This window comes from Leptidea sinapis, chromosome 34 (assembly GCF_905404315.1).
Source record: "Leptidea sinapis chromosome 34, ilLepSina1.1, whole genome shotgun sequence".
In the NCBI taxonomy this organism is placed as follows: Eukaryota; Metazoa; Arthropoda; class Insecta; order Lepidoptera; family Pieridae; genus Leptidea; species Leptidea sinapis.
In genome coordinates, this window is record NC_066298.1 from 7,453,743 (window position 1) to 7,463,499 (window position 9,757).

Here is a 9,757-nt window from a genome sequence, read left to right on the forward strand (position 1 = left end):
TCCCTCCAATGTAAAAACACCATTAGGCTCGTCCCGTGTGAAGTTGTATCTGCGTATGACAGTGCTGGACACAGGAATAATGATTGACCGGTGAATGAGTGTTATTAATGTTATATTACCGTGATGAATACAGCCTGTGGAAACTGTTTATTGTGGAAGGGATTCAATTATTTCTCGTGTTTTCGCTTTATCTGAAATATATTTGTTAGATTTCGAGGGGCGTTTTCGTTGACGTTCAAATTTATCAATCTATGGAAAACAATTTAAAAAGAAGAATTCTTTAATAGAACTAATTTATTTGCTCGCGGGTTGGTGAGCTTTGTTAATGGAATCATCGACTAGTTTTTTTTAACAGTTTATTGGTACGTCCATATAAAATAATTACTAGGGCTAACGAAAACTCTCCATTCTATTTTACACCTTCGCCACACATACTTTTTTTGAAGTGAAAACTTCTTTAGAATCGTTGTGAAACTCGATGAAACGAAACAGCAAGACGATAGAAACACAAACAGGTAAATGTATAGGATTCAGTGTAGATCATACAGTGTTTTGGTACCAGGCGATCATAGTTGAAGAAGAGATTTTCTTATGTATGACGCGAGTATACATTAATTATTCTGACGTCATGCATACGACGAATTACTACATATATATATAATTATGGGTCCCAAATCGAAATAAAGACTATCCTATCTCTCAAGTTGGACTAAACTGCACTCCATGAAGTAAACCAACCCATTTAAATCCGTTCACTAGTTTAGGAGTCCATCGTGGACAAACAACGTGTCACTTAATTTATATATATTAAGATAAATAATTGACAACTAACAATAATGACATTTGACACATTTCTGACAAATTACATTGATTGTTGATTGAATTTATTTATTTAGAGCATTGGTAATAAGGCCAAACTAAACCAAAATACAATAAACGAATATTTAAATCATATTTAAATATATACCGAACTGTAAACTTACATTGACATAAAAGCAAAACATGTACATTATGTATACCTTTTTGATGTTATTGAAGATAAATTTCTTTGACTATTATTCTGATTTCGTTGCGCTCGCACAACGAAATCTAAAAATAAAAGTTTTCAGAAATTTTCTGACGTTTGCCATTAATTATTATTTTTTTAGGTTTCTTCGTCCATTATTAGGACAGGCAAAGGGTTCAAGCCAATACAGCCGTATTCGTTAATATTCAATAATTTATTTCACGATTTTTACAATATTGTTCTTTCTACAAACGTAGAATAGCACGACGAATAAATAATTTTTCGGATTTGTTTTGTGACGCCACAGAAGTATAACTTCTTGCGTGAATACATAAGTATACACACACGTTTTTTTATTTTAAACAGTGGAATTCAGTGGAAACTACCCATTTTTTTGTAAATCAGTAAAATTTATATTTTGATAATAAGGAACTTCGTTCTTATCCAGTGTCCCATGACACCATACGGTTTTTTTAAGGTTTCACATGTTTTTTTCTTCATCTTCAGACCTGACAGGTGGGCACTCCGTACTAAACCCTGTGTTGTTACCATTTTTATATTAGGAAAAGAACAACAAACGAGCGTACGGGTCACTCAATGCTTATAGTGATCACCTCTGCCTTCATTCTCATGCAACACCAAAGGAATCACAAGAGCGCTGCCGACCTTTTAGAAAAGAGTGTACGCGCTTTTTCTGAAGGTATTTATGTCGTATCGTCCTGGAAACATCGCACAATGAAGCTCATTCCATACTTTAGATACACGTGGGAGAAAATTAGGAACACTCCCCGAGAAAATGCGACACATAAAGAAGTGACGTCTCTACTTAACTTAATAAAATTAAATGTGTATGATTGCATCCACATTGCGCTTATATAAATAGATAATGAATGGGATCTATACAAGAAAGCACTTGAATGTTTACCAATTTCAAATAAATTTTCAACCCCGAACTATGAAATTAAATACTTAAATAATTATGAGGTTTTTTTTAATATTGTTTCCAGACATGAAATATTGGTAGGGTCTATTAAATTCGTCACACACGAGGGCCTGCCTTAGTGCCCTGAGGGTAGTAGGTGGTGGTCTGCGATTTCTGACTAGCCTCCCAAGCTCATCCCAGGCGTGTTCAATCGGGTTGAGATCAGGACTTTTTGATGGCCAAGCCATCACGCTGATACCGACCTCCTGAATATACTCTTGTACGATATGAGCCGTGTGTGGCCGGGCATTATCATGCATCAGCATCGATCCATCACCCATATTTGCTAAATACGGCCCTGCATACTCATTGAGAATCTCTTGAGCATATCTTTGCCCAGTGAGGGTGCCATTTTTTATGGCTACTAGCTCTGTGCGACCTTCTGAAGATATGCCAGCCCATACATGTACACTGCCTCCACCGTATGGGACTCTTTCTGAGATGCAGGCTTGAAGGTATCGCTCACCAGGTCGCCTATAAACACTTCGCCTTCCATCAGAAGTGTAAAGGGAGAATCGAGACTCACCTGCAAACAAAATTCTTGACCATTCTTCTTTATCCCACTGCATGTGTTCACGGGCGTATCGCAGTCTCGCTACTCGATGCTGTCTCTCGAGTTTTGGGCCACTCGCTGGTCTTCGGGGTTTCAAATTTGCTTCAGCAAGTTTTCTTCTCACTGTACTGTCACTAATGTAGTCCCTCCGGGTCTGAAGTAGCTGTTGCTGGACTTCAACTGCATTTTGGTGGCGATTTCTTAAAACAGTGGAAATAATATACCGATCTTCTCGGGCACTGGTACACCTGGGTCTGCCATTACAAGGTCTCCTCTGATGGTGTTCAGTCTCTTCGTACCTTCGCTTTACCCTCTGGACCGTTCGTACCGTCACACCCACCATTCTTGCAGTGCGACGCATACTGATGCCTAGTTCCAGAAAAGCCATGATCCTAGCACATTCTTCAACTGAAAGAGGCATGATAAATAAATGTTATCTGCTTTTTAGCATAAATTTTTAAAACAAGACCCATCGATCTTGAAAAAAATTTAAAACAGAAAGAAAACTGTGAATGGTAAAATTGTAATTCGGAAACGTCCACTTTGAAAAAGGAATGGCTTTTTTTTGAAGTTTTTTTTCAGCCAATTCTTAAAAGAAGTTTACCGACTATAAAGTTTTTATGTACAAAATTAAATTCTCTTTGGAGTCCTTTTTATTTCGAAAGTATATCTTGTGGACTTAAAACGTTATCCCAATTTTAAAAGTGTGATACTTACTTTTGAAGGCCAGTGTAGATATATGTAAAAGTAAATATTTAAATACAAATGAGAACATTTATTATAATTTACCGATCTAATTCCTAGCCAACAGATATGTTTGAAGTGTTTAAGTGCAAAAAGCAATAATATACATATAGGGAACTTATAATGTCAAAAAAAAGATTAAAAATAATTGATCAAGTATATTACAAAAATAACAACACACTATGCTCACGCTCTCTCCAAAAACTTCACAGAGTAGAAAAAAACTCAAAACAAAATCTTGCACAGGATCAGATTTCTGTATTAAATTCTGCTGTTTCATCGCACATTAGCCAGCATTACTCCCGTATCACGTTTCGGTCGTTCATTCGTTCACTGAAGGGTTTTCGTATTGAATTGAAACAAAGGGTAAATAATATAATTAGTACGAGTGTTGAGCCGTTTAACGTTACACTCCAATCATTATAATTGATTGAATGAGATCCACTTTTAGTTTATTTTGCAAAGTGATCTCATTCATTCTTGTTCTTCCGCTAGTTTCGTTTCACGGATTTCCTTAGCGCAAGTGATTCAGCACATCTAAATCAACTTTCTGTTGAGGAAATAGATCTGTCTTGCTGTTTATATACTAATCTACAGGTTATATTCACGGACTAGTAAAAAAAGAAGGACTCCGCGCCGTGATATTAGCAAGTGAAGCACCTTTAAGCTAGTGTGTGTGAGGTTACGGGGTATACCAGTTACACAATTTTTTCTCCCTTAGATAATCATATATCCACAAATACTTTTATATTATTGTTTTTACACTTTTTCACAACGCACAACGGTATTTTCAAAATATTTTATTGCGACGCAAACTGAGCTGTCACAGACGATGGCTAATCTCATAATGGCGGCCGATCGGCATGTATTAGTGTAAGTGTATGCGTGGGGCTATGTATTTACACCGGCTTGTTATGGTGCCTCACTGTTATGTAAGGTGACACGGAGTCCTTATTTTTTTACTCGTCCGTGTCTATATTTTAATTGTATCTTATTAAAACCATTCAGTTCGAATGCTGATATTCTTAATTTAAACATATCACATTAAAAAATAGCAACTTCATGTTTTGCGCGTTTATTTGGTTTGGTTTATTCAAAAAAAAAATTGACCTACAACTTACTTAAATAATTTAGGCTGCTTTAAATTCTAAGGAACCTAAGAGGTAAATATATTTCTCTTCATATATATAACAAACTAATTCATAGTTTACAAGCACGGACATCCATACATTCTCAGACATATATATCCACAGGATATGATATTAAACCTTAATTTAAACAGTACAAAAAGCAGTACATCCAATGTTTTCTTATATTGTTTTGATGAGTTAATTGAATTTTGAATAGTATTTAGCGCTAACAAGACCTAACTATCAAATATCACTTGCAATGAGAAACCAATGAGAAAGGAAATCTTTATAAAGGTGGTAGTGCACCGAATGAAACAGAAGCCGCTGTTAATCCAGCATTGAATATTTTTTATTTAGTCATGAAGTCTTCATAAGATTATCCAACATAAGACAAAAGGATGTCCATTACAAGACTAACCAGCTATCCTTCTGCACATATCTTAGGGAGATCACGCGCCCCATGGGACATCATGACACCACCACATTATGTATTTCAAAAAAGTTTTATTCCAAAAAATATACTTAATATATCCAACTCCTTCTAAACTAAAAAAAAAGTAAAAAATATCGCACGCTAAATCACATACAACTATATTGGATGACTCTATTATCTATCGGTGACTTAATAAAGTACAAATATTAATTAATTCATACTTGCTTGTTTTCTACGTAAGTTTGGACAATACTATAGTCTACAATGCGAGCTGAGTGTACCACCAGGTTTATTTCTCTTGGACGTTGATGGATCAGGCTGTTTTTGTTGAGTGACCGTCACCGCTCAACACATTAGTAGAGATTAACTTTAAATAATATGGGAATTTAGTTTTATTTTTCTTAATGTTCGAATTAACTCATATTAAGAGAGGAATTCTTCTTGCCGGGTCGTGCTTACGGTTTTAGATAAATAGCGATGTTAATTATACATTTTATAATTATTCGTTATCCCGTGCATAAGAAGGAACATAGAACACACCTTGTTTTCAGTGAGTCATTTGTCGAGTGGTCTATATTTTAGTTGGGTTCAATAGTATTATATTCCTATTCCGATATTTCCTGACTTGCACTAAATAGCTTATAAACTTTTACAGTGAATAAAGATTTTTTGACTTTGACTATGACATTATATTTTTCCGGTCAAAATACCTAAAATATATTTTTTTATATCCATACTTTTACGAAAAACTATTAAAAGACTATTCAATAATACCACGGAGTAAGAATGGTTAAGTATCCATCCCTCATAAGTATGTATCTATTAAATAATCTATTTGGTTACTGTCATTAATGATTATATTTTCTCATTTTCGCGCCAAAGAACAGAACAGAATTGCTGTGATTTAGCAATATAAAAAGTAGAAATGCCGAAAGACTTAGATAATTTAAACGTCTAGATACAGTGTCTTGCTTTTAGAAAACCGATAAAATCAGGCCAGGAATATTAGTTTATGTGCGTGACAAGCTACGTCTTACTTGACACTTTGTGTTAGTGTGCGTGAATTGCTCGAAATAGAGGTAAGTTCTAAATACATTTTTTTTTTCGACGTTTTCACAGCTGTCATAGTCTATCAAGTATAAATGATCTAAGCCGAATACAATTTTTGAAACTCTTCCTTTTGATTATAATGAAAACCGCTTATTAGCTGAGATTACTGAATCTAAATGATTAAAATTTCTTTAGTTTTAATTCCGCCAATATTTGTTTTTAAACAATTCGACGTGTTTCGCTTCTACACGAGGCATCCTCAGGACGTGTTGTCTCGCGAAAATCTGGCACGAGACTAAAATATAAACACATTTGTATAATTATGGATTTCCGCAAAGTAACGCCCACTTCAACAAAAAAAAGTGATTACTGAAGCTATATATTATTAATACAATGTTCGGAAAAAAGCTCGCAGGCTCTTTTATATCAACTAGTACTTTACAATCCTTGTAATATGCTTGTAAGCTGTAACAAATTAGTTTGTAAGGTCATTGCATCCGATTTAAGATACATATATACAAAGTTAAAAACCGTTTTAAACATCTAATTTTTCAAAACAAGTAAGAAAAATAAACTGTATAAATTTAAATTATCTTATGCTTTAATCAACCTTTACCTTTAGTCAAAAGTTGCAATTTACTTAAGTATGTGATATTGTATGTTAATCATAAAAAAACCTCGAATTAAAAAAAATATAGCTTTAAATTTACCAACAAAAACAGTATGGGAGGAACATCTAGCAACCACATGTAGTACTGTTCACGAGCATGACGCATGGATGAGCCATCGCTTCCCTCGGCGACCAGACGACCTACAAGGCCCAGTAAGCAATTCCGCTATTGAGTTGTAAGATTTACTACTGACAAGGTGCAACCCGCTCATTGATTTGTTAAACTGAACTTCCTTATTCTGTTCAAGTTTTCTCTAAGGTTTTATTATATTTGAAATACTTCTCTAAATGGAATACAGATAGCGTCTTAATTAAGGCCCTGCATACTTTAGTGTCACTCCGTCATAAAGGGCACAATTAAAGCTATATAATATATATAATAGCGATCACCGGTGTCCGTCTGTTCGTGATTAATCAACGCCGCGATTCTTGCGAATGACAGTTAATATTGCTTTTTGAATGGTACACGTCAAGACCTCTAGCGGGATGAATGAAATAGGCACTTTAAATGAACATAATTTTTGATTGAAAGCTATGAAATGGATGGTAATACATAGAAATTAGGTATGAAGTTTTAATGAACTTTAAGAAACGTAAGTTCCCAAAAGTGGTTCAAGTATTTCATCGTTTTTTTATTTTAATTGTGCGATAATTGTAAAATTTGGTTTTTAATAATTTTTGTTTATTTCTATATTGTTTATCAAATATAATTTATCCGCTAAGAGATATTCCCAATACAATACAACTTAATGGGAAGTCTCAACCACTAAAATGTGTATGCAATATTTAAAATAAACGAAATTTATTAAATTTTCTTTTGCTTAGAGTCTTCGGTGGCTTCTTAGCAGAACTGACTATATTGACTGAAACAATTTTGGTAAGGTGTTCAATTTGCTTCCAAATGGAAAAGAGGATGCAGCTGAGGGTTAGAATAGTTCATCTACTCCTCATGTCAATGCATGCACCCAGGAAAATCTAATTGGGCTACAAAACGCAAGCCTAGCCACGCTAATCTACAGAATACGAGGAATAGTGTTTTTTTATAAACTATACTTTTTATTTAATATTTCGTGTTTTTTCGAAAGCGCCTTACTTAAACATAAGTGATAAGCTCCATTACCAATATATGTTTACTTCTCTTCAAAGACCTCGATCAATACTTCTTCCGAAGACAAACACAATATAAAAAAATTAAGATTAATTTTTCTGTATATTTTTCACTCATTATAATTTTCGTCGCGTTTTTTTACAATTATCGTAGTATTTATCAAATTTGTTTTTAGGGTGCTGCATCTAATGTACTAATTGTTAGTACCAAAGTAAAAGCGTTTAAAATAACAATTACATCATAGCATAATTGTAGTTAGTTTGGTACTTTTATTTCAATGTTTCTGATCCATTCCTTTGGATGCTTTGTAAATATGATTGTGATTATTACTGCTAAAATTAGTTACTACATAAAACAAAAATGATTTATTTTCTATTACAACTACACCCATTCGCAAGTTGACGCATGGACCAGCCATCAAAGCACATAATAATACATATAACTTCAGGTCACACAATAGTGATGAACAAAGCTATGAAATAAACGCTTACGTTTATAACTTGAGGCACGCAACAACTTCCATTTTGAATCTCATGATTTAGTGTTGCGGATTGAATAGTACAGGAGTGAACTTCTCAGGTGGCATTATACTGCGATGAATGACACCGCGGCATATATAGATATCATTATTTATATCATTACACTTATTGTATAAATCTCAGTCAGGTGTGAAGAATGTTTTTGCTATTATTTTTATAGTACATAATTGACACGCGACTTAAGGCGCGGTCATACCTCAATATCCATCAATCAAAATTGGTTTCTTAGAGAGTCGATTACAACATAACGCAATGAAAATATTCCGACGCATAAAATACAGTACAAAAAGAAGGACTTAAAAAAAATTTGAACCGAATAGAAGATATATTTTGAAATATCCAATAAAAAATTTGGATGTTTCTTCCCATAAATAAACTTTGAAGTTAAAAATCTTTAAATTTTCAGCGATAACAACATTCTTTTTTTAAAGAATTAACTAGAATTAGTATTTTTCTTAAACTTACACCGAACAATTATTCAATTTTAAATATATATTTTGAATAAACAAAATATAACCAGTAAAATAAATGCCCATTTGCAGCTTAGCCTCATGATCAACACACATATTGTACTATTTGTTGTAGCGTTTACAATCCTAGTCAGTCCGCGCCTTAATGCAATTTTGGAACTATGTTAGGTTTCTTTTCATGTCAAAGAAAAATTTGTCCACTATCCATCTTTATATATATATTTCTTGTGTGCGTGTGTATGTCACTGAACTCCTCCTAGACGGCTGGACAGATTCTAATGAAACTTTCTGTGTGTATTCAGGTGGATTCGAGAATGGTTTAGATTCACAATTGAACTACCTCCTAAACGGCTGGACCGATTTTGATGATTTTTTTGTGTGTTGCAGTGAATTTGAGATTGGTGTGTGTCTTGAGGTGGATTTGAGAATGGTTTTGATTCACAATTGAACTACCTCCTAAACGGCTGGACCGATTTTGATGATTTGTTTGTGTGTTCCAGTGAATTTGAGATTGGTTTAGATTCTCAATTCCGTCGATATATTATAATTATCCTGCTCATGTGTATTTAAGTGGATTCCTACTAACGGCTGGACCGATTTTTCAAATTTAAGACGTGTGTCCGAAATTTCCGACAGGACAGTGTCTGTTGGGTCCACTAGTATATTATATATTATTATATATTATATATTGCTATTTATATCAAGGATCAAAGTTAAATGATAAATAATTTATAATTATTTAAAACTGGCGGATTTAAACAAAATAATTTTATTTATTCACCGCACCGCCTTTTACCACTTGTCACTTAGTTATCGCGAAGATGTTCTTCTTATGGATTTATACCTACATCGCGATAATTAACTTGTTTAAATTTGATAATAATTTTCTTCAAGTAGTCTTTGAATACAATTTGAAGAGCAGTCATTCGTTATAATACTATAGTTGCTAAAACCATTGTAATTTCAGGTACCTATTCTTATTTTGGTGCAGGTTTTATTTTTTGGTGTTTTTTTTTATGGAATAGGAGGCCAAACGAGCGTACGGGTCACCTGGTGTTAAGTGATCACCGCC